This window comes from Sceloporus occidentalis, unplaced genomic scaffold, assembly GCF_023333645.1.
Source record: "Sceloporus occidentalis isolate IW3139 unplaced genomic scaffold, rSceOcc1.0.p SCAF_32, whole genome shotgun sequence".
NCBI lineage: Eukaryota > Metazoa > Chordata > Lepidosauria > Squamata > Phrynosomatidae > Sceloporus > Sceloporus occidentalis.
In genome coordinates this window covers 778,112-803,401 of record NW_028317012.1, presented here as the reverse complement: position 1 = coordinate 803,401, position 25,290 = coordinate 778,112, and positions in this window count along the sequence as shown.

The window sequence follows — 25,290 nt, the reverse complement described above, 5'->3', positions numbered from 1 at the left end:
AGCTGTGTTAAACAGATACCATGTTATGATGAACTTTTGCTCTCAAAAAAGTCAAAGTTGGCGTTAAGAAACTAGAAGATTGTATGAACGGCTGAATAGTGAATGAGTATGCTGGAAAGTAGATGCCTACTTTTTTTGGCTTAAACAGCAGAAAGGTTATTAAAGATGTGGAATGAATGGTCCAAGCGTACAAGTGTACTCTTGTTTCTTCCAGTTATGACCTCTCTTGAGAGTGCCAACATTGTCTGAGACAGCTGTATAAAGTAAGACCTGTAGGCAATCTGGCCCGTCCTACATCAAGAGTACTTACCTATATTTATTTTATTTATTTTTGTTAATTACACATTAATTAGGTAAATCCTAATGGTGTCCCCATAGGCCTCATATGACCAACTAGATGAAACGTGAGCTGGAAAGTATGTTATCACTGCTGGTGTAACCATATGTCCTTCATATGACCTTAAAAAATGCAACTTACATTAAAGGTTTTAACTGGATTGTGTGTTAAGGAACAAGAACTTTCAATAGGAACTGCGCTTCGTGATGGAAGCATCTGATGTTCAGAAATGTATTATTTTTAATTTGCTCTTTTTTACAATAATAATAAAAAGGTGAATGGGATGTTAAAATGATAGAAGGTCTTATTGTTTGCACATAAGTTACCACATATATGTAGAAAAGGAGGCCTTGAAAACAACACATATAAGAGAACTTGAACGCAGAAAAAGAAACCTCTACAGCGTTCCTTCAATAATAATACACCTATAGAAAAAATGTAGGCAGTCTTTCAGTCCAAGCTTTCAAATAGCCATATGCTTTTTCTCATCTAAGTATTTCCTATGGGTGTTGACAGGCCAACTCACATGCCTTTCTTGTTGGCCAAAGTCATCAGAGTCTTTCCAGCCTTGCACCAGTCCCTTTGGGATCCCATTAAAAATAATTTTGCTTTTCTGTGACTTGCACACCCTACGGGCAAGAGCAGGGTCATAGGAAGATTGAAGCAAGAGAGGCACTTGCCTCAGGTGCAGCTGTGAGGGGGCACACAGCCGTCCGATCAGCAGCTGCAGGACTGGTTGGGGAGATCCCAATCCCCCTCTAACTGGCCCAACATTAGGGAGCATGAGGTCTGTTTATTCGTGTTTATGGACAGGTGTATGTGGGCAGTCATGTGTAAGGGCTGTGTATGTGTATATGTATGTTTATGGGCAGGTGTGTGTAAAGGTAGTGTGTGTGTATATATGGCAGGTGTGTGTAAAGGCAGTGTATGTGTATATGTGTGTTAATGGGCAGTTGTGTGTAGAGGCAGTATATGTGTATTTATGGGCACCTATGTGTAAAGGCAGTGTATGTGTATGTGTGTGTTTATGGGCAGGTGTGTGTGGGCAGGCATGTGTAAGGGCAGTGTATGTGTATATGTGTGTTTATGGGCAGGTATGTGTAAAGGCCGTGTATATGAGCAGTTGTGTGTAAAGGCAGTGTATGTGTAGATGTGTGTTTATGGGCAGGTGCATGTAAGGGCAGTGTATGTGTATATGGGTGTTTATGGACAGGGGAGTGTAAAATCAGTATGTGTGGGCAGGCGTGTGTAAGGGCAGTGTATGTGTATATGCATGTTTATGGGCAGGTATGTGTAAATGCATTGTTTATGAGCAGTCGTGTGTAAGGGCAGTGTACGTGTATATGCTTGTTTATGGGCAAGCGTGTGTAAGGGCAGTGTATGTGTATATGTGTGTTTATGGGCAGGTATGTGTAAAGGCAGTGTATATAGGCAGTCATGTCTAAGGGCAGTGTGTGTGTATATGGGTAGGTGTATGTAAAGGCAGTGTGTGTGTGGGCAGGCGTGTGTAAGGGCAGTATGTGTGTATATGTGTGTTAATGGAGAGGTGTGTGTATGGGCAGTGTATGTGTATATGTGTGTTAATGGACAGGTGTGTGTAAAGGCATTGTGTGTGGACAGTTGGGTGTAAGTGCAGTGTATGTGTATATGTGTGTTAATGGACAGGTGTGTGTAAAGGCAGTGTATGTGTATATGTTTATTTATGGGCAGGTGTGGGTAAAGGCAGTGTGGAAGGGCATTGTAAATAGCTGGGGGTACAATTTTCCATTCTTGCCTCGTGAGCAAAATGAGCTAGTTACACTCTGGGCAAGAGCAACAGTCGAGTCAAGCTGGTGTTTAATTAACTGTAAGCCGGTATTGGAACAAAGAGATGATTGGTAGTTCTAAAACTACAAGGTACCAATGATACCAGATACCATTCCTTCCCTATTCTGGATCTGGATGGATCTCTTCCTCTAAAGACCATCTCAGAAATCCTATGGGTAAGAAATTAATGTTTTAAAGGCAAAGGCAGTGCCTTTAAAACAGACATTGTGAAAGTAAATTATCACTGTAGTGAAATAGTTAAACCAAGAAAAAGTAATAAAAGACCCAGACTTTGTTGCATAAATAGCTGGTTAAGAAAGGGGGTTTTCACCTGCCATAAGTTAGCTGGCCAATTTCTGCCAAGCATGCGGTACACATTTTTCCACCACGTTTGGCAAGAAGAAAGCTTATCTTTTCCATGCAGAATTATGTATATCAAACCTCAATGCTGTCTCAAGACTACCTAAATATTATTTCCAGACAGAATTCATTTGGGGGGAAAAAAAGGTAGTTTGGAGTTGCGGATCAGACTGAGAACAAACAAGGAGATCGGCCTGTCTGATATCATCGAGAAAGTTCTCAAAGCAGTGACGTACAACGGATTTAAAAAAATCTATATATGCACGTTGATTTAAAAACTCTGCAAGGAACACATCTCCTAAAAGTCTAGGAACTGGGAGGTGGGGAAACACATAGCCCAAGGACCGGTGCTTCACTGTGAAGTGATAAAAAGGTAGTGGTGCAAAAGCAAGGGCCACAATGGATACCGGATGCCTAAGTCTTCATCTTTGAGGGCTTGCTCTCCCTGAAAGAATATGCAACCACTTCCTATGGGAATATGGGAGGACCATATCTTCTTAATCCCTCTCCAAAGAGAGGGACCAGTGGAAGACAAGGCAAGAACCCAAAAACGTAACTCTGCTAAAGAATTCCTGCACTAATCTGCATGTATTAAAATGCAAAATGGGCTCTGATATGCATTTTATGTGAAAATAGCGCTGGAGTGCTGCTTTAATAAAATAGTTATATTGATTGCTGTTGGAAAATAAGCTAAATGTGTCTATAAGTGAATTTATTCTTGGCATATGTATGTTTTGTTTTTAACTTGAATATCTGTGTTTTGCCAGTGACAAAACCGAATTTAATTTAAACATATAATTCCACTTATTGGTCATCCAATAATTTCTATTTTTCCCTTAGTTTATATCAGTAGGAGGAATGTCTGGAGATACAGTGGTAGTAGATATGGTTTTGAGTGATGTCATGAAATCCAAATAGTTTGGTGGAGCTATGTTTTTCCAAAATTGCTGAGACTTATTCAGTCATCCAAATAAACATAGCCTTTTGTCCCCGTATCAACGACTGATAAAGTGCCTGGAAAATACTCAGTCACATTAAAAAAAATAGGATATCTTTGGAAAGATACATCTGTTTGTCTCTGTAATTAGCAACACTGTCTAGTCAGTAACACACATGTACTACATAGGAGGGGATGGAGTATAATGTCTTTTTTCATGTTCCCTGGGCAAACATTATATTGACTAAGGACCGTGGATTTTTTCTTGATTAGAGAGGTTGGTTTAAAAAAAGTAATATTCCTATTTTAAGTGTGTATTTCTCAATTTTTCACATATGTGATGGGATTTTACAACATTGTAATTATCTCTTGACAAAATTTGCAACGCAAGGAACTGAGACGTAAAAACGGCGCATGGAGAAGGGTCAGATACACTGTCCTCACATGCAGAGGCTTTGCCGCCTGCTGGTTCAAATATGCCCTTTAAATTTCGGGGCTTGAAGCTGCTGCCCTTTTTACCTCTGTTGCTCCATGAACGTTATAGACCCAACAGAGATAGATAAGCTAACGTTGGGAAAAATAAACAAACAGATGGACAACACTGATCTACCACATTAAATATTAAGATAACTTTAAGTCATAGATAGATAAATAAGTGGATGACATCTAGAATTATTCCCTAACCTGTAAATTGTAATGGGGTTGCCCCTTTAGCATGCATAGTACAAAAGTATATCATGCACAGATCAGATATTTCTTCACACCTCACCTAACTCACGGTATGTTCAAAAACCCCACAGAAAGGGACAGAGAGGGGAGAAGAACTGTAGATGAAATAAGCGAATGCTGCTGTTACGGTAGTAAACACCAAAAAACTGAAGAATATAACTGTACGTTTAACTCCAACTATCTAACAACAATGCCAGCCTTAATTTAATTCCAGATCTCTACCAAAGGGACATTCTATACACAAATTATCATCTAATTTTTTTGTCTTTTTAAACATATTAAAATGAGGAAGACCATCCTGAAAAAATAAATTCAATATGCTGGAATTATGAATAAAATAGCAGGGGGAAAAAAAAGCATACATATGTTGTTAATTTGTCAAGCTATTCTGGATATAATTGAGTTTTCCAGCAATGCTAAATAGCTGGTCATCCAATCATGCTTAATTTGTATTGTATCCACATGTTCCTCAATAGAACAATAGGAACAAAAAAAACCTTTAATTTGATCATCAAATATATCCATTATTTGACCCTTTGGGTTGAAATATTGCCCGTCTACACTTAATTGTATAATAATGGGTCACTATATTTCCTGCGGCTGTATTATTGCAGATTTTTTTTTTTTATCTTGTTCCATGTGATAATATAGTATAGAGCACATGGGAGATGTCATATTGAAGCCTATCAAAGCCTAATCACTGCAATCGGAGCCCCTGTTAGCATGTGCGTTGATAAAGAATGAGTGCACCATTTATAGATATCCCCAATAACATGAAATTTAAATGTTTGCTTCTCAACACTTTTATCAAAGCATGGAATAATAAGTACAATTCCCAGTTACATATGTATGATTATTGTTGGGTAAAAATGATTGTATACTTCATATAAATCAAATAAGTCTGTTAAATGATTTGGTACAAAAGGACATGTTTACAGAGAACAAGCTATAAAGTCATAAAAGCTTTAAGATTCAAGAACACACAAGTCATTTTGGTATTTGAGGTCATGAGGAGAATTATCTGCTTAGAAAATGAATTTTGCTCAATAATACCATTAGTGTGGATATGTTTTCAAAGAGGACATATTGTGTCAAATTAAAATACCTTTGTTGGCATAAAAAAGAATTTACTCTGATCTCACATTATGTATAGTATGTGACCTACTAAAATAATAATAATGATATTGATAACAGCAATATAAATAGATGAGCAGACAATATTTAAGTGAGACAAATCTCTGTGGAAGATTATCATATAAAATGATGCTAAAACACAATGACATCTTTATAAAGGTTTTCTGTTGCTTACTAAATTCAGGGCTGGTCAAGTCCAAGTTTAATTACAAAATTAGACAGGCAGTGTGCAATATTAAACAAGGTACTAGACAGATTTGCAGCAAAGTTGAATATTAATTATATTACAGCCAAAAGAAGCAATAATCTGTATCTTGTGAAACTTCGATTCAAAGACACAATCTAGGGCTCTCAAACTAATAGTAGGAAGATGGAAATGCAGATAGCAGCCTTATACTAACATTTTTAATTTTGAGAAATCACAGTTGCCATCAGCTTACAGCTATAGAACAAATTATTGAATTTATATGAATGTGATGATACTCTACACTACTGTTGTTTTAATTAATCAGAAGGGAGAAAATGTTACTATAAAGACAGTTTAAGTGGTAAAAATAGACAATCTCAGTGTTCTGCACAAGTCAAGTCTTTCACTAGGCAGGTGGGCTATAACTAAATGGTCCTTATCATTCATGAGATGAAAACCATAATTAAACAGATTGAATGGGGTAAGGTCGCTGACAGTAGTTTATTGATTCTGACTATGTTTTGTATATAGTAATCATATAATTTTGTATGTTCTTATTTTCCAAAGTCAATACAAATAGCTCCTTTGGGATTTTCCTATCTGTTAGATTGTACACATGACATAAGGTTACCCTTAAGGTTATAGAAAGGACATTTCATGTTCAGCATTGTAAAGGGTTCTTTAGACAGAGAGAAATTGAATAGATGAGTGTTTTGCAAACAAATGAACAGTGGTAGAGTACATACATTTAAAGTAATATTGGATAGTCGCCCAACTAAAGTGAATATACAATGATGAAACCAATAACTTCTGATTTTCATAAACATCGTATGTTCAGTAGGCTACAATATTATGATGAAACAAATAAAAATCCTTAAATTTTCCGAAATTTTCCATTTGTTATTTTTTGTTTTGAAAATAAAAAAACAGCTATCTTTCATTTATTATGTTCCTTTGCAAAGGGATGGATATAAAATAAGCATTAGAACTGCAGAAGAATAAGTAATTCAACTACAAATAAGAGGGTATGAATACCTGTGTACCAAATTTAAAATTATACTTTGTTAAAAACAGTTTAATTCTTTGAAATGTCATTTATTAAAAAGTGTACTCTTCACCTAACAATTACCCCTTGTAGTTAGAAAAGGCATGGCTCTTTTAAGTATATCACCAATATAATTGAAAATACAGGGGCTGAGTGGGAGTATGGCAGGTGCTAGTGGGGGACCTGACAGGGACTATGAGGGGATATGACAGCGTTAGTGTGTGGGTGTTAGAGGGAGTTTGCATGTTAGTATGTGTTGGTCTGTATGTGTGCACCACTTGTGGGGAGGGGGGCACCAAGGAAATCCTGCATCTAGGCGCCGATAACCATAGGCTCACCCATGGTTCCCAGCTCTGGTGAAGATGCAAGGTCACAGATTAATCAATGTCATGTGACCTTGCATTACTGGCAGGGAGGTGGAAGCAGAGCAGAGAGGAGAGCTGCACTTTATGGTAAGATCATTATAACTTACTATGTTAAATTGCATTCTCACATTAACTTTGTGAAGGGATTGACTGAACATTTTAGAAGAAGGGAGTTGCTGACTGGGCAGCATTTTGTGAGGCACAATAAATTACATTTCTTTATCTCTGGTATAGTGGTGTATGTGTATCCTTTTAATGGTTAATAGCTAAACATTTAAATGTTTAAACTTTAATCCTAAATTCATTTTATTGCTGTGTAAGCATGTGCATGACCTATCGTGCTTATACTGCTTTATACTTCATAATTTTCACGTGAATTACTATGCACTGCTGAAAGGGTTTAGCATCTACAATGTTATTTATAGAGAACCAAATTTAATTATCATATTACTAGAACTTAACAGTAAATCACACACTTAAAAAATAGTGGCACCAAAGGCTAAGAGAGGCCCTGCCAGTGCAAATCTAAATTGTGCAGATGTCCTAGTTGTGGTGTTTTATTGTTCTCTATTTAATATTACCATCTTTACAACAGGTGTTACATGGTGCTTATAATGTGATTTATGATTGAAATATTTAGGACTGTTTACTGGTTTTCAATATAAGTATTGTGGTTTGTACAGATGCCCCAAGGGCAAATGTTTTTGTCCTTTAGTAAAAAATGACAGCACTGTATACAGTTATGTAGGTTACGATTTACAAAAAAACGCTTTATTTTGTCTTGCTTTTATTTCATTTTGTTCCAATAAGCCCCCTTAATTGAAGGCTGCAATTGTCTGTTGTGATATTTTGGGTTTCAGTCCCTTCTCAAACGCCGCACTGAGATGATGGTTTATGGCAATGCTAATGAAGTCTGTTGCTCCATAGACTTCCATTAGTCAAAGTGGGTGAGTCATTCCATTGTTTCCCATATATAAGTGTGATATGGTGTCAGGGATAACAGAGCTAGGACGTATACAAGTGGAATACTAATGTTATCTTTACTTGCACTAGAGTGTGTATCCCCTTCTCTACTAGAACTCAGTTAATAAGATCGTCAGGGAATGTATCATACATTGGCGTGCATGTATTATTCATGCTGGTAGCTGGCGTGTCTTAAAGGATTCGATAATTAAGTTATATTTTGAAAATTTGCCTTTTTATGTTCCAAACTTTGTTCAGCACAACAGAACTCCAAAAAATGCCCCAAAAAGAAAATCTAGATATAGCGAAAGCAGTTGCCCTGAAAGGTCAGTTTGTAAAAATCTGAAATTAAGTATATTGTGTGAAAATTGCTTTTGCTTACGTGTGCATGCCCGCCCAACAGTGTGTGCTTCTTTACTCCTCTGGCATCAGGTAAAAAGAAAAACCCACAATTTATTCCCATATCATAAAGACAACAGTAACGTTCTCTCTTTAATACTGATGATGGGTTTCTCACAGACCAATATTTGTGTTCTTCTCTGTCTTGATCTGTCACCAGGTGTCTCCAGAGCGTCTTTACTTGTATACACAAAGTTTTTTTGCTGGTGAAGCCATTATAGATATTAAATAAAAAGACTATTTGGATGCTTTATATAGCACAAGGAATAGAACAAAATCATCTACTTACAAGGTACCAAGTGTCAAGCAACTGTCAAAATATGCAAGAGTATAGTTAGTTCAAATCTGTTTGAACACTATTCACGCTCAGCCACAGCTCAATTCACAATTCTTTTATTCAATTAGTCTGGCTAAGGGAAATCATTTCTTATATAAGACACAGTTTCCTTCCCACATCGTCAAAAGACAGACCCACTTATATTTGAAACAAGATTGTAGTAGCTGATTTGCGCATTGTGAGCTTTTTATTTCTTGTACTTGGCCTTCTTCTTACAGGGGATGTAGTTGACCATGTCTTCATCCTGAATCTGGATATATCTTTTATTGGGAAGGAAGACTTCAGCCATTAACCCAGTTCTTTTTATTTCCATGGCCTGGAGAGTTGTTAGAGGACCCTGAGGCAACAGAAATTTAGGTTTTACAGGAAGGCCAGGCATGGGAAATAAAAGGTCCACATTAATGTGTAAACCAACAAATAAAATATCCCTCTAAGCTGTGTGTGTGCGCATGGACATCTTTTGTAAACAGAGTATACAGAAAATCGATTTGCTGGCACCTCCTCTTTGGTGGACTGGACTGCCAATCACTGAAGGAGCAGGTCTGGTTGGGAACATTATGGATCTGCCTCTAACTGGCCCAAAATAAAGGGATCACAAAGTCTGTTCATAAAGACCTCTCTTTCACTGCTCCCTCCCGATGCTGCCAGCGATTTATGTGATGTCATATCCTGGCTCTCAGTGGTGAAGCCATGCACACTGCAATGGAGCCATGAAACAGTGGTCTGTAAAAACAGACCTCGCGCTCCCACCACAGTACTTCAGAAGGGTAAGAGATGGGAAAAATGTGAGAGAGACTGAGAAAGGAATGAGAGAGTAAGAAAATGGAGAGAAAGAGAAAGATATAGGGGATAGATAATGAGGAGAGAGAAAGGGGAGAGATAAAGGGCAGGGAGAGATAATGGAAAAAGAAGAGATGGTGAGAAAGGGGAGAGATGGTGAGAAGGAAGAGATATAATGAGAATGATGAGAGATGGGGACAGAGTCCAATGAGAAAGATAAAAAGACAAATATGAGGAGAGTAAGTGGAGTAATGAGCTAAAGGGAAAGAAGGATCAAAGAAAAGAGGAAAAAGAAGAAAATAAAAAGGGGAGGAAGGGAGAAAATAGATAAAGAGTTAGAGGTGGACAGATAAACAGAAAAGGGAGAGATAGGGAATAGAAGAGCAGAGAAATTGAAGAGAGGAGATAAAAAGAACAGACAGCGAGAGAGAGAATGAAAGGGTGGGGATATAGAAAAGAGAGATAAAGAAAAAGGAGAAGAGATAGTGAGAGGAGGTTTAAAGAGAAAAGGAAAAATAAATAGAAAGTGGCGAGATAAAAAGAAAAGGGGTTGATAGAGAGAACGAAAATAGATAAAAGAGGTAACTGGGTAACTCCTTCAACATTGCATCACGTAACAATTTCAAATACTCATTGATGTTTTATTTAATGGAACAAACTGAATAAAGTAGTCCAAACTTCAAGGTATAGAATAAAATCTTAACTAAATATGTAAACCTCAGATTGTATTGCTGTGATTTCAAATAATACAAATAAAAAAATAGGTTTTATCATCATGACAGAGAGGTTGTGCCAAAAGTATTCAACGCTCACACACTTGTAACAGGAAAAAAAGTTTGCACAACATAAGATTTCTGCGCACACCAACTACTAAGAATTAGAAGGAACATCGTTTGTAAATGAAATTGAAAAACAAGTAATTTTAATTCTCAATTTAGCTAAAATGAAAAGTATATATTATGGAATAATTTTGGTTCTCCCACCCAATGTAAGTCTCTTCCTTAATTTGGAAGCTCAGTACACAAATTCTGCATATACACATCAATTATTAGTTAAATAGAATGGTATAGGACTTGTACCGCATTATTAAACTAACCCGCCCAGCCTTTTGTTAAAATCATTGCCAGACATCAACCACACGCTTGACTTTCATGGGATTATTTTCATTAGATTCCTCGATGCCCCACGTACACTCAGAAACACTTCACGGAGCTTTCGTTCCCAACAAATAATTAACTAAGATTGAACCAGCAGCAGTTCCTTGCATGTCATCCGTTTGATATGAATAATGAGGCTAAAAGGTTAACACGGGGTCATAGACGGTTTCCTATGCTTAAACTTATTTATTCAGCGAAATGAGAAATTGATCACATTATTTTCTATAGGAGAATCTGATTCATTACAATCAGTTTTAAATTGGCAGTTTTGGCTGTGGGGCATTTGCAAAACATTATTTATGCCTGAACAGGCAGCGGTAAGGTCATTTAACAACTTGTTATCACCTCTCTGACCCTTTCATGAACAATTTTCTGAAACGTGCTTGAAACTAATTGGAAAATGACAAAGGTATAATTACTAGGGCTGTATGAATATTGGCAGCAAGGTACGTGCATAACACTTATATGGAATAATGGCCACAATTCTCCCACGATATGGTGAATACAGAACTAAAAAAGATATTATAACAGATAAACACCAAGTCCGCCCAACTATTTCTGCAAGTAGTTGTTGTGAAATATCAACTACTATTCTTTTACAGTTCTAACGTATATATTTAATTTAATATGTCAATATTCTTTTAAATAAAAAAAAAGGAATGTAAAATTCTTAACAGTTGTCAGGGGCAGGCTAAGGGTGTACCATTCCTTTGAGGTCTGCGAACCAGCTGCAGTTTCAGAGCACCAGACCACCACATCCTCCTCACTGCAGGAGGTACACTTTGGGCTGGGGCATCCTGCTATGGCATCTCAAATTATAAAAGATGGCCATGAGTAATTGCAAGAGGAGCCTTGTGACTGCGTTGCCTCAGATCTCTTTTAATCCCTGGCCATTATTGTTTTACATTAAAGTACATATATTGGTTTATATTATAATCTGACATCTAAACTGACATTAATACAAAGCTGGTGATTTGCCCTTAGGATCTATTTATTTGCATGTTATGTCCTGTCATTTGTGACATGGGGTCTCCATGGATGCATCCTGGTGCCATGTGTTCTCTAGGTAAGCAACACACCTGGCCAGCCACATGATGTAAAAAAAAACATGATGTAAAAAAAAAAAAAACATGATTCAACAGACCAGCCCACCTTCTTCCATTGCTCCATGTTCCAGTTTCTTATGCTCACGGTCAATATGGGCACCAAGACTGGAATGGGGTTACTCAGCCACATACGCAACTTTTTCAGAAATTTGTGCTACAATAGCTCATATGTTGAAATTTGACAACAGAGGCGAGCCTCCCCCCCACGTGCATCACTGAGCCTTGGCCACCCGTCACCGATTTTCCTTCTTTGGACCGCTTTTGATAGGTACCGACCACTGTAGACCGGGAACACCCAACAAGAGCTGCAGTTTTGGAAATGCTCTGACTCAACCGTCTAGCCATCACAATTTTGGCCCTCATCAAATTGAGTCGCTGGCACCGACCTTTAACTCCTGACACCGAAACTTGGCCTGGGGAGGGAACAGGAGTTAAAGGTCCATAAGAACGACTCTATTGGTGGCCGGCATGGGCCTCCTCTAGCATCAACCAATTGGTTGATCCAGAGGAGGCCCCTGCAGGCAACCAATAGAGTCACTCGCATAGACCTTTAACTATTCGCGTGAACCTACGACTTTCCACTCCCGTTAACCCCTGAAATGCCGCATAGATAAGGTAGGCTGGATGCGGAAGGGACCAGGGAGATTAGTTGGAGATATTAACGAAGATAATGATGAACATGAAGATTTGCGTACGTTTTGCCACCGCCATGTTCGTTTCTTCAGTATTCAGGCTGACCAATGGAAACGCACCCTTCAGGTGCGTTTTCACGTTTGCCCGAATTCGAACGTACAAGTCTAGTGGTCATGATGTTACGGCTGATTGGTGTACATCAATCCATATTCACAGTACTCCTGCTTTAAATGTTCAGGGGCCCGGTGCATTAAAACAGCATCAAAATATTCACCAATAATCCAAGGCACTCATGGCACTCATATATATACACACACACACATACATATACACACACATGCATAGACGTCTATGACAAACTGTTATAGATTAATTATGCTTGAATCCTGGTAACTTGGGGATATGAAAAAATTTTCAACAATATAAAATATTTACGTTTTTCTGTGGACCTTTTTGCCTTTCTAATTTGACATCTGATTTACAAACAAGTAAATTATTCAAACAACACTGGTCCTGCAGTTTTGTTCTGCTAAACTCTAATAAATCCATGTAATAAACAACCATACGAGACTGTGCTGAAAGTTTCAATGTTTTTTTCCTTTGAAAAACAAAACGGTTAACTCGCTATAATAAATTTACATGTTCATTTCGGAGACAGAATATAATCAGCTAAGCCACTCTTAAGACAATTTTAATAAACCTCTATTTAGATAACTATAAACAGTGAAGGTTGTAACAATAATGTTTAGTGCCGTAGCATGATAAAGTGGCAACATTTGTACTGTATGTTTTAAATTACAAGCAATTTAAGTGAGGAGGCAGAAAACTAGCTCTTGGGTTATGAAGCTTGACATTCTTAAGCCTTCTGAGACCAAGAGAATTGCAGTGTATTAAATATTCCTTGTAATCTTAGAAGCAACTGTAATTGAAAGGTACAATCCCACCTTGGGCTACTGGGAATTTATGGAGCAGCTTCTTAAATGGTCTAATGTGTTTTTTTTTTTTCTGGTGTTGCTATATGGCAGTGATGGCGAACCTTTTTGAGCCCAAGTGCCCAAACTGCAAACCAAAACGACTTATTTTTTTCAAAGTGCCAACACTGCAATTAAACCTGAATAACGAGGTTTTGGTTTAGAAAAAAACGCACATATACACAGCTGCCCTATACACACACACACATATGCCTACCCAAGTGCCCATACATATGCCTTACCATATGTATATGCACACACAAATCTACCATCAGACCCCCCCACCCACCTTCATTCTCCACATCAGACCCCCCCACCCACCTTCATTCTCCACATCAGACCCCCCAACCCACCTTTGTTCTCCACATCAGACCCCCCCACAACCTTTGTTCTCCACATCAGACCCCCCCACAACCTTTGTTCTCCACATCAGACCCCCCACAACCTTTGTTCTCCACATCAGACCCCCCACAACCTTTGTTCTCCACATCAGACCCCCCCACAACCTTTGTTCTCCACATCAGACCCCCCCCAATAATCAACCACCCACCCACCTTGGTTCTCCACAAATCTTACCTTTTCTTCCTCCTTTCTGCTTCCTCCTTTCTGCTTCTTCCTGTCTGCTTCTTCCGTTCTAACTTTCCTTGCCGCTCGCAGTCTGTGCAGTGCGGCTGCGCACAGCTGTTTATGCTGAGCGCCGGGGCTGGATATAAACGTCATATCCAGTCGCCCGGCGCTCAGCACTGAGAACTGTGGGAGATGTAGTCCGCGGGACGCCGTGACTACAGTGTATGACTGTAGTCACGGCGTGCCCACAGAGACGGCTCGGCGTGCCAACAGCGGCACGCGTGCCACGCGTTCGCCATCACTGCTATATGGTATATACGTAATATGGCTGTAAATATACCTAGGGTTCTGCATACACTATTAAACTAACTTCTTTAAATTAAAATTCTTGTATTCCACTATTTTGTATGGCTAGCTTTATTAAAGGAACACTCAGGCATGTAAAATATTTATATTAAGAAAAAAAAAAATCTAGTCTCCTTATCACCTACAGAGTGTTTCTATGAGAAATACTCTCTACGGCTGACAAGCCTCTCTTCTTTTCTTTGTCTTGTAGGGCTCATTCAAACGGTTTATTTCGACTTCGCAGGCCAGAATTCTACTGGATCAGATATACCAACTGTTTATTGGTTTTGCAGACAAACAAATTAACATTTGATTAAAGGTCAAATGAGCTTCCAAAATCTCCTTTTTTTTTATTGAAAGAAACGTAAAAGTAAAGTAATGCATGTTTAAAGGGTCAGTATTTGTTTTCAGCAGAGTGTTTGCTGCATTGGTGCCCATTCTTCAGATTGAGACAGCCGCTGTTCCTGTCTAATAGAAGGCAGAAATGCGTATGTCTGCTGTGCATGCACACCTAAACGCATTATGGGAGGGTGTTTGCATACTCAAAACTTATCCTGCCATTAACTTTTGATTGCAATTAATTGCTTGCCTGACGTGCTGTGAGGGGATGGAGCAGGCATCTCTGCAGTATGTTTCATATGCCAACATCAGTCCCTTTAAAGTTTCGATGGGCACAGATTTACATACACGCACATGCCACAATTACACTTAGATCAATTTTCTGAAACACTATACAGAAAACTGTATTTCATTACAACAAATACAAGGTCCAAAACAAAATGTACGCTCCACCGAGCACTAGCTAAACAACTATGGGATCCCTTACTGTAGTTGAATGGCTTGTTCTTTTACCAACACAATAAACAAGAACTGCAAATGCTAGCCTTTGCACGGATCACTTTGTACATCACTAACTCCAGCCTCTCAGGAAACAGTTTTGTCTGTTTGCCACAGTGCCAAAGAGTATCTAAATGCCAGGGAATATCTTACTGCCATTGGATCAAGAGGGTTGGAATCTATGGGTAAGATTTCTCAGCTGGTATGGGCCAGGCAGTTTGGAACTGTGAAGCGCAGCAGTTTACCTTCATTTTTCTTCAAATACGTAACACCCCAGTAACTCAAAATGTAAAAGTTACAAATATATAATAATGTGCACAACATCCCTCTAGACTTTGACTTAACAGAGCTTTCAGATAGAAGCCAAAAATGTTCTTCATTTACTGTTGGAATTTTAAGAAAACCAGGAGCTATCTACTTAGATAGATCTCTTTTCCCGTAGGTGTTGGAGTTAAGGCTGATGGTTTACAGACAACAAACACTAAGGAAGTCAGAGTGCATCTCAGTAAATCAGCTGAGACTGGATGCTGACCGAGTGATCTTCTTAGACTGCTATTGCAGTGTTATGAAGATTCCCTCTACTGGCAGCAAGTGACTGTCGGCAAGCAGATTACCGTCTGCAAGCAGGTAGTGCCGGTCAGCAGCTTGTTACTTATAAAAGCACTTTAGACAGTTGGTGCAGAAGGTGTAAGTGATCACTGGATTTTATCAACTTGATAAAGACCTCATCGTGAGGTCGAAACGTTGTTGTCTTTCTCCTTCAATAAATCTGCCTGATGGAACCCTTGAGTGCCTGGAGCCTTTTTCTATTTGGATTTTATCAGTGTCTCTTTTCACAGACACGATAAGTACTTTCCACTCCAACATTAAAACAAATATATATATATATATATATATATATATAATCCAAGCCATAGTCCTTATTCGGTATTTAACAAATAAGATCAAAAGATCATACACCAAGACCTGTCATTACGAAATCTTTAATGGAAATTAGGTTCCATTGTAATAATTCTACAATAACCTCAAAAATGTACATGTTGGGTGGCTTTACTGATGAATGCAACCATGGATTATATTATTATATTATTATTCCTATTTTACGTATTATGTTTAGGAAAATTAAAGAAGCTCTAAGCAAGCCAGTGTTAAAAGAACAGGTGCAGAAAATCAGCTGCGTGGGTCACGCCTGCTGTCGAATTCTCCATTACCTTTCATTATTACTTTTCTGAAACCTTTCACAAAACTTCCAAGCTGGGACAATGCATAGCAGCAGCTGCTGCAGGAAACTATCCAGTAAATTCTAGATAACAATGAAAACCAAACTAGCTCTATGCCAAGCGAGCCACGGTGACAGTAACACCTGTGTGTCATATACATTGTGCAGCTGTAAATATGCTACCACATACCCTTCTGCATTATACTGCCCATAGAAGCAGTTGGTGTGGGTTTGTCGGGAGGGGGGGGTGTATGGATAGGGTGTCAAGGTTACAAAAATCCTACAGCACAATTAAAGAGCAGCGTGATCCCCCTCCATATTAACACCCCCCTTATCACACCACTGTTTTTCATCTCTGCTCATATTTCTTTTGTTGTGCATTTTATTTTTATGGGTGTTTTTTCTTACACTGAATGCCGATGAGTCAAAACCTGGTAAACAACCTGACATTTGTTGTGAAGCCTGTAATAAAAATAAATCCTATGCTATGTCATTGAAGTCTTTCTTACATTACATTGGTATAAGCAAGACTGCTGTTTTCTGAAAACTGCATGATTCCATAGTGCTTAACCCCTTAAGGACAATGGGCCGGTTCCTAAACCCATTCAAAACATGGGCATTTTGAGCCCGTACATATACGGGCATTGTCATTAAGGGGTTAAACTTTTTTTCTGTATTATGACTGGCAATTGTTGAAGTTAAATGTGGATAAAATGAAAAAGAATAAAATATTAAAAGAAAAAATATATATTGTGACAAAACACTTTAAGTTGAGGGTCATAAATGTCATTTGTGTATCTGAAGCATGGTCCGTTAGGTCAATGAGGCCCAGGAACACTGATTTTGCAGCAAACTGGGACCCATACACAAAATGTGCACCTGATCCGTGCACAAAGTCTACAGGGACTTTATGGTGTCACAAAATATACCTTTGACTTGTGCATTCTGATTCAGAAGAACTTTAATTTTAACAAAATTTCTCAATGTGTAAGATTTGAAAACAAAGCTGAACGCTCCAACTTTAAAGAGTCAGATGCCTCTTTTGAATTTCATTTTCCGCACTTACCCTCTGTCTTACATTCTATTTCAGTATCTCCCTACCCTCTCGGTATCCTTTTCCACAGCTCCGCTTCTTCTCCATCTTTGTGTTCTCCATGTCTTCATCCTCCTTTCTTCTCTGGTGATCTGCTTTTCCAGATGATCCACTGTGATTCAAGGAATGGGAGAGAGGTTGTCCTCATGGTGCATTCCGAAGCTCCGCTCTGATATGAAAGTGCCCCAGGAGGCCAAAATAACACAGACGGATCTTTGAAGAAAGAGAAGTTTTTTTGCACGGTGCTCCATAGTGAATATCAGCAAGTTACAAGACAGATGTCTGCATCTGGTTATGTGGCTGGACAAACCACTGCCGGCTAGTGCGTTCAACACCTGGCTTGGTCTTTCTTACCAAGAGTGTAAACCAGAGCCAAGACTAATCAAACTCCTCTCTCATTTAATATTTGGGTCTTCTTTTGGGGAATTTTCTTGGCTTAAAGACTCTGTTACTAAGAACAGTTTTTCTCTTTATCAGGAAAACTTTTTCTACCTTCACATTCTCGACATGCATATAATGCCTGTCAATCCTGCCTGGGTCATCTCAAACTTCTCTTCATCAATGCTGACCAACCCAGATTACATATTCCTGTATAATAAGCTGCAAATTAAATAATAGGGTTTTTTGTTTTTTTTAAGTCACGCAGATTCACACAATGCTGTGTCAGATAAAGCTGCCACTGGATGCCTTCTGGAACATAAATGCCTTGTATCTTATGACAATGAGTGTAGGCACGTGTTCTAAAGCACACACATTATTAAAATTAGTACAGTGGTGCTTATGATCTGTGTTACTTAATATTTCTACTGTCAGGGCAACAAAAGTTAGATGATCACAGTTAACGCAGAACAAAGAATTTGCTGTCAAGCAAATTAGTAAAGTCAGCAACAGCACAGACAAATATATCATGTTGGGAACTTAACAAGATTTGACTTGTTATAATTGTGGATATATAACCCATGGAGACAATGGCTTTTTTTTTTTTTTTTTACTTCTGAGAATGACATTTGTGAGCAGACTGAAAATGATACATTAAACTGGACATAAAACCCCTATTCATTCTTTTAGCAAGGGTTCTCAGTTGCTTTCAGGTCTGGTATTGCTTGAATCTGAGTTTCCGAGGTACAATCTGCCTTTTGTGGGTTAGGAAGTAATAGCATCCTCTGCAGAGGATGCTGTGTTCAAACAATCTGCCTATAATTGAATGAGGAGGTGAAAAGCTCAAATGTGAAAGGTGAAGTTACAAGAAGGGAAGAAAATAATTTGTGCTTTGCAATAGAAATCAATTGACGGCATTTAAGTATAAACAAGTAACCCATTCTACACAAGTGATGGCTATTTTAATAAGGCACCAGGATGACTGGTGGCTATTTGCTCCTCTCAGGTGCTTTTATTGACAAATTGTGGTGCCAAGTGTACCCAGGTTCACATACGCAGTGTGTTTCTGGTGGCCATGATGTACTGCTTCTTCATGGTCATATGTGTGCATCAGAATATGACAAACATTCACGGGACCATCTCAGCTAACATGCTGCACCTTGCAAACCATTGAAGCAGAACACCGAGATAGGACATCATGTCCTGGAAGTCCGCTTTAATACGTCACCTTGGGTTATGTTGTATAGTCATATATACTAGCACACATAATCCACCAAGAAACTATAACCCTCTGCTGTCTGCTCAATAGGGACAGATGAATAATGTAAAAAAAAAAAAAAAAGTAGAGTTAAAAAAAAAAAAACACATAAAAAAACAGCTTCTAAGAAAAAAAAACGGTTTATGAGGTTTCTGTATAATAATCACAATTTTTTATGTTATAGATTTGTGTATGTACTGGAATATTTAGTAATAGAAACATTGGCAGAGTATTTGATGAAAGAACTGAAATTTTGTATCACTGCATGCCAAGACTAATCAATTGTATAACCGTTGATATTGGAGATCACAGAAACTTTTTACAGTCATGACAGACCTGTCCTTAAGTTTTTGGTCAGTGACTCAATTTTTCTAGGCAAGCCTACTGGATTAAATATGAAAATACATCAGTGTTTTTACACTGTTTGTTACATTTAAGTCCTGGTATGAAACCACACTTGTGCATGTTATTATTCAAGCAGACGAGGGACTTTGTAGTGATTTTCCTTAGGGTCACACCTTGTAAGCAACCCAGTTCATGGACTCGGTAGCTTAAAGACACCATTATCTTAGTCCCTTTGAATTAGACACTATAGTTTTATTTGGAATATGAAAATCCACATAGACGTTTGTCCTGTTCAATACTAATGCAGAAAAAGAAAATTAAATATTATAAATTGAATCACCTTGGTAAATTAAATCCACAAGTGCATCATCGTGGAACTTTCCTCATATGTTAGACATTAAATAACACAAAATAATGGTGTTTACAGTAAATGTCAGCATTATGACTATTTTGCCCTAAAATTTGGAACAACCCAATTATTTCCCTAACTTAAGGAGTGCTGTGTTTCCAGGACTATTAATTTATTTAGCTTCTTCATGCTTTTTTTTATAATTCATCTTTCCATAACTCATTGAAGCAACATGAAAGCATATTATTATAACATCTTTGTGGTTTTGGACGTCTTTTGATTAAAGCAGTGGAAATATTTGGATACCCAATTTTACATACTTGCTGTGGCTAGAATCATTCCTTTGCCATATTAGCAATAACAATACAACATAGCTTAATAAAAATGGATAATGGAAACAGAACCATTAATTAATTTAATCACATTATATCCTGCAGGGATTCTATTTAATTGTGTTTTATGATCATATAACTTTCCTGCCAGATCATCAACTGGTCAAATGAGCAATGTACAATACTAGGTATTTATTGTAATTGTTTTGCATTATGCTTTAAAAAAACATGGGTATTATGCAATTCCCTTTATTTAGGGCCATAAAATGAAACACTTTTTTTTTTTTTTTTTTGTTTTTTTTTAGAAGATCTATATGCTGAGTATAAAGTATAAAGTCAAAATAGAACATTTAAAAATGTTTTTTAGTCTGATGTTGCACTAGACTGCAACAGGTGCATGTCACATAAGTTGAACTAATTTATCATAGCTCCCAAATATTCCATGGAATAATCAAGTCAGCCACCATATCTATGATCAAGTAATTCTAAGCAATTTATTTTTGTGTAGATGAGAGTACTTTCATTGCTCAAAGAAGTTACCATGGTTATGCTTGCTCCATACAGCTTTAGAGGCGACAATATATTGCTCAAAATGTGGTGGGAGCTGGTGGCACCATTAACATCCTCTGACAGTCAAATTCTAGATGGGACATGGGAATGGAGCAAAGAACCTGCAGTTTTAGTCAAGGGTCCATTATACTTAGCGATTTAGAAATTGGATTAGATTTATGAAGATGGTTGTTACTAAGATAGGTTTGGTTAGTAAGCTAGTCTAGTGAGCTCAGCCAGGCTGTGGCAATAATGCCACAATTTGGCCCAAGCTCTGTGACTAGTGATCAAAATCTCGGTTCTGATTAACATGTGCAGATATTTACAGAAACAGTTTAGCAGAGTGTGTGTTTAGCTGAACATAGCAGCCACAAGACCCTAATAAATAAAAACCCGGATAAATGTGTATTTGATGCATAAGACTTTTTTTACCTGGCAAAGGTATTGCTAAATCTATATCTATATAGAAAACATACAATTACTGGCTCCATTGGTAAATTGTTATGGCTTAAAATGTTTGGCTGGTATGTCATAGATTACCTAGTTATTATGCTTAAATACAAGACATCAGTCCAATAAGGTCAGATTTACTGTGGTCATGCTTCAGCTGATGCAGGGAAGGGCAAACCTGGTGCCTTTCTCAATAAAGTGCATTTCCAAACCTATTTTAACTTGGGGAAGATAGTTTGGTCAAGTCCACTTATCTTGCCATTGCCTATTTATATGTAAGCTTATAAAAAAGCTTGCAGAAAAGTCAAAAGGTTGGATTGACTAAAGAAATGCCTATATAGAAATATGGCATTTATTTCTTGCTGTAAAAAGCTCCAACCTTACTTTGTCCTAGGTCATGCCTTATATTCAGGGTAGCCTTATGCTTATCCCATGCATGTTTGAATTACCTTAATGTCAATCAGAATTTAATAAAGAAACAACCTAATAGCCTAAAACTAAAATCATATTTTAACAAAGTAGGGAATTTTCACAAAGAATGTATATCCATTGAAAATCGAGAGTATCAAATAAAAATGGCCTATTGTCATCCAGAATGAGAAGAATTATTGAAAATGATGAGGGAAAAACCCCCTCATGACAAAATGAGTGCATTGTTTAAAAAACAATGATATTTCATAGTTCCACTATGGATAATGAATTATTAAGAATTATAGCTGCAGCATTTCAAATTATTTGTAAAAGACATTTTATTTTTGTCCCAAGTGCATAAATAATATATAAATAAGTCCAATGGGATAGCCCTTCACCCAACAAGCCCTTAATGAAGTGCTTCGCTTTGAATGTTGCTACTATGACAGTTCGTGTGGAGGAAGTAATATAGAAGTCACAGAGATGATCTATTACTCACTTTTAACACAGTCGATATGTGAAGATTCCCAAAAGTATCACAGCCTTCTCAAAACACCAGGCTACAAATCCTAGTGAATTATGCATTCCCTCTTGCCTTTTCTGGTTGGAGCGGTGTTCCATGTACCTAACGGGAAAAAAATAAATTATATAAAAAAAAAAATAATAATAATAAACAAAATTTATATATATATATATATATATATATAAATGTGTGTGTATATAAAATTTCATATTTATCTTGTTGTTGTTGTTTTTTTTTAACTCTGATTATAAATACATACATACGCACACATATCCCTTTTTTGGGACTATCATTTCAATTACAGAACAAGCCAGGGTCGGAGTGGGGATTACAATCAGTCCTGGCAAATAATATACATGCAGCCTCTGGCTGTATACATACGGTCGCAAGCGGAGCTCTTTTACTCTTGCATGTGGTCAGCATGTGGTCACATGTATACAGCCACTGGCAGCATACTAGAAGATTGGCTCTGCTGCATGAGCCCCTGGTCCACCTGGGTATTTGTCAGGTTTCCCAGATGGCCAGTCCAAGCCTGGAATAAGGTTCCTTTATCAACTCAAAAGCTATACAGGAAAGCTGATAGCTTGTCCTAAAAAAGTTAGTTTGTTAAATAATGGTATTATTAAACATAATATTCATTATTGCATTTCCTTCACTGCCATCCTCGGTGTAAATCTCGGCAAACCAGCTACAAGCATTGCAAATGTTCTTTTGTTCTGATACCTTATATACATTTTTATACAGAGATCAATTAAAGCAGTTGAAACTCAAGCTGCAAAAATAGCTTGGTATAAGTTAGAAATGTACTACAACAGTAATCATTTGTTTTTAACAAACACCTTAACACCTACATTTGACACACTTTTTTATTTAAAGCATCAAAATCATGAAACGAATGTTGCACAAAAACAATGAAATCAAATATTTTAAGAAAAGATGCCAAAAAAAGTCAGTCATTACCAAACTGTGAATAAATGTGAATTCAAGAAAGCACAAGTATAAATGTTGTTAATCCCGAATCCAGTGAAAAGACAGACAAAATATTAAGTATTAAAAGAAATCAACATTAAATCTTGCACTGGAACATTTTATTATTTTTTTTTTTTTTTTTTTTTTTTTTAATTACTGCAGCAATACAAACCCCGTTACTCAATGGTTTTCCATTTTTATATTTTGTACCAGACACAGCCTGACAGCTCCCCCAGAATTTAAATCCCTTCTAGGGTTTTATATTCCTTAAAGACTCTGCCATTGCAACATATTTCCAGCTTCTCCTCCAAGGTGAAAGGTCACGGTTATTGACATAATCCTTTGGACACTTCAAAAAGATGAAGATTAGTAGAGAATCCTACAACTAATGCCCCAGAGATTATGATTTGTCAAAAAGTTGATATTATTGACGGCGGAAGAACACCAGTGTCGTTTATCTAATAAAAAAATCGGAACCAACTCAAATGAAAGGGAACATCTTTGGAGCAGGATATAATTTGTGAATGTTTGCATCACTTACGTATTAACTGCTTTGGGTGATATTATTTATTATTATTATTAATAATATTAATAATACAGTAATGTAGGTTGAAGAAAGACCTCGGTTCAAGTTTAATCCTTTTTTGACGTTTTTGAGGACCAGTACCAACTAGGTAGTCTCTATCAGAGTTGTCCTCTAAATCTAAAAACTATAGTATTTGAGATAATATAGTTACTATAAAAGGCTAGTTTCGTGCTATTGCCATCGTTATCTTGTATCGGTTATTGTAACAATGATTTTTTTTACATAAATCCTGTCTTTTTTTTTTATATCAAAAGACATTTTTTAAAACACAAAACAGGAGGCTGACCTGACAATTAGGGGAGAGCCTCGAGGTAAATACATTGATTTATATGAGTTATCTCCAGATTTACAGAAGTCAATTAATGTTCCGCTGACCTCAGTGCTTTCGTCCTCAGGCAAGATCCTGATCACCAGATCTCACCTGTTAAGATCAAAATGGAGAGGACCAAATAGATGTCAGACAATGGCCTCATGATAAACAGAGAATTTTGTATGGAAAATAAGCAGAAGATTGAGTAATACTGTTTAAATTTAGCACAACTGAACATATCTTCCCTGAAAGGAGAAATAGGAAGTTGACCCAGTGATGCGGTGCTTCACTTGGAGACTCCGGGATAAACCATAGGAGTTCCGATGTACGTATACTGCAAATCCTGCTTAAAACGGATGACTTGTGACAAGTAATGGCCAACATTAGCAAGTCACTATTTTGTATTAAAAAATAAACAGACTAGAGGGTCAATCTTGGCTCTTTGTGTTCCAAACAAACGGACATTAAATAATTTTTTTAAGGAAAATTTTTAATTTTGGACATTGAGTTTTAACTAGACAGAACCATACTTTTATATTATGGACTAGCAGAAGCTTCTCCAAAAATTAGTGTTTTTCTATATGTAACGTCTGCTATTAATTGGTAGCAAGGAACAAAAGAACGTGTAGTGTATAATACCTTTTGCAAGATTGTAATTGGTGTTTCAACATAGTTTATTTTATGATTACTGGGCTCCTGGTATACTACATAAAAAAAACATTTATTTGAGAAGTCATTAAAAAGTCTTTTCAGGAAACGCAGCACCAGGCAGTAAAACTGTTTATTTCAAAATCATAAACCACAAAGTGCAAATCCACAGCCAGCCACAAGGGAAAAAGCCCAAGACTCACAACCACCATATACCTGACCCAAGATGATTTATAGGAAGTCAATCCCAAATAGTATTAAATAAGCAACATAGCAGAGCTCCTCCTATTATACTCACATTAATATGTAGTTTCAGTAATATATATATATATATATATATATATATATATATATATATATACACAAAAATACAGGATACAAGAATTTTTAGTACCAAAGTCGGCTTTTGCCTATAGAAGCCCATCAACAATAGTTGAGTGTAGCAAATTTCTGCTTACTATAGAAAAAAGAAAAACCCCACTGAACTACAACTTACTTTCCGCCTTGGAAAACACCGATTGTTAAGCCTTATGGAAAATGCCAATATTCGTTGTTTGAGGGTTCAAAGAAAATGTTTTGTTTCCACGACAACCAAGAAAATTGGATCCAAAGGAATCCAAGTTTAGTGTTTGTCTACAGAATATGCAAATAAGTTACCATTTGGGATGCATAAACTTGTTTTTTTTAATTGAATCTGTTTTTCTTATTTGGATTAACATAAAACTTTTTTTTTTTTTACAGTTTAGATTGATCGATTGATAATTTATTTTAGTTTTTGCATTTAAGTGAGGCTATGGGCAATTTAACATTATGTAGTTCAAATGGGGTTAAAAGAAAGACAATTCAAATTATTAAAGTATCAATAATATAAAACA